Here is a 2,272-nt window from a genome sequence, read left to right as displayed (position 1 = left end):
TTCATAGATGTGCTTTAAACTGTGGTGTCTGTGCCACTGCGTCGCTGCTGACGCTTGGTAACCAGTCAGCTCACTGCAACCCTTGGCCAATAATGGTGAAAACTATAATTTAAGCTGTCAGGTGGTCTAAATTGACTGTAAATGACTGGAAATTAATGGTTAATAACACTCTAGGAAGAAAAAAAAGCCCAATTTATGATTTTAGCTTTTTTTGCTAATTTTTGTAAAAAATCCAAATCCAAATCCAAATATATATATATATTTATATTGCATTCCCGCTAAGCTCTTTTAGTGGGGCGCTGTACCCTGCCCTACTTCTCAAGGACAAAAAGCACCCTGCTCTCTGGCATGGCGCCCACCTGAAATAGCTTGCGGGTGCCGTCCCCACCTGTAGGGTCGCAGTTTCCTGTGTAGCGGTCACCGCCGGTGAATGGTGTGCCCTGGCATCCGTTCACACTGACGTCCCCTTTTTGGGCTCTCGTGCACACCTTTGGCATGTGCAGATGTGGCCTTTCTCTAAGTCCTGCTCTGTGTATATATATATATATATATATATATATATATCCATGGATAGCCTGGCACTCCAGATAAATTGATCAGCATTAAGGGTGCCTTCCCAGAGAAATTCATACAATAATCCAAAAGTCACTATCTGAAAGCACGAAAAAACATGAATCTGCGCAAACAACAGACTGCAGCCAATGCAAACTCGAGAGGTTCCTTACTATTCTCTCATAGACAACAAATGAAAAATATAAAGAGTCACATTTGGCGCTGTCAGATAATGAAAAGGAAGGTCCCTTACATCCGTATTAATCCAAAATGAACAAGTCCAGAATGATTCCTATCAGAATTTATTCTGTTCCACTTTATTGAGAGTGACTTTTGACCTTAGAGGTTGGATGTTTAAGTACTTCCTGTGGTGTGGTATAATGGAACGCAAGGTGAAATAACCAGGAGACAGACATCGGCGACTTCTGGTTAAGAGATCGGAAGTTAGGCGCTTGAACACGTGGACGCTTTCCTATTACCACTTCCGTCAAATGGAACGTATAACCATCGCGGAGCACGTCACTTCCGGCAACAGTGATCTCTGTGGAAGGCGGGAATCCACAAGCCGGAGGTTACGCTTGTTTGCCAATTAGGTAGGGTATAAAAAGAAGACTAAGAAACTTTCCCACTATGCTTCTAATTAAGGATCGGTGGATCCGAAATGCAAGTGGGACCTGACACTTTGGGATCGCTGTGATTTGGGGAACCATGTTCATTGTGAGGAGGTTACAGGTATCCAGAAAACCTGCTAAACCCCCCACCTTTTTCCAACAAGGAACTTATCGGTGTCCCATACCCAATTTACCCCATTGTGCATATTGGCGATGCTATACGCCTGTTTTATCACAGATGAATGGTTCATACACCTAAACCTTCCTCAACCATTGCTGTATAGAATAGTGACAACCCATCAAGCTCTGTCGAGTGGTTCAAGGGATTAGCCCAAGCAAACAGACAGAGCCCTAAACCAGGGACTTTATGAGAGAGAGAGAGAGAGAGAGAGAGAGAGAGAGAGAGAGAGAGAGAGAGAGAGAGAGAGAGAGATAATCATAGAATTTCAAATCTGGCTTAAATAGTACTTGCTATTTAAATGTACATACAATTAATTACCACTCACACAGGGCTTTGGAGGCAGGTATATGATCAATATATAGTCAGTATATTATCCACAGTGTTGGGAGGAATTTCAGGAAGATTGTTTGAGTTTGCCAATTCTCACTATGATTCCCTGTGTAGTTACTAAGCTGTGCAATCAATTGAACTTGCAGAAAACCGATTTCTAAATCCAAAAGTTAGCTGTATCAACTAGTATGCCACAACAATAATATAAATGTGCTTAAATAAATCATTCAGCTCATGACACGTTTCATTATGGATAACATGATTTCATCAGACGGCAAAACTAGGTCTATGTACTCTTTATCTACACTTGTGTTTAGCTAATTTGAACAGATCCAGACACTCAGGCCAAATAAGATCATTGTGGTACAATAATAATAATAAAGTAACAGTGCTAGTATATCCCTACTGATAAATAAAAATGAAACGTATGTTTATTGCCCAATCACGGCCAAACCTTTGAATCCATTGACGTGACAATTCCCATAAGAATAGTTTAAAGGCTGGGATAGAACATAGGCTATGTGTTTTCCCATACACCCCACTCCACTCACATTAATGTTTTGTAGGCACTAGCTTACCAACTCCAACACGATTGTGC

Source organism: Taudactylus pleione, unplaced genomic scaffold (genome assembly GCF_031769625.1).
Source record: "Taudactylus pleione unplaced genomic scaffold, aTauple2 ptg000039l, whole genome shotgun sequence".
Taxonomy (NCBI): domain Eukaryota; kingdom Metazoa; phylum Chordata; class Amphibia; order Anura; family Myobatrachidae; genus Taudactylus; species Taudactylus pleione.
This window is presented reverse-complemented; position numbering follows the sequence as displayed.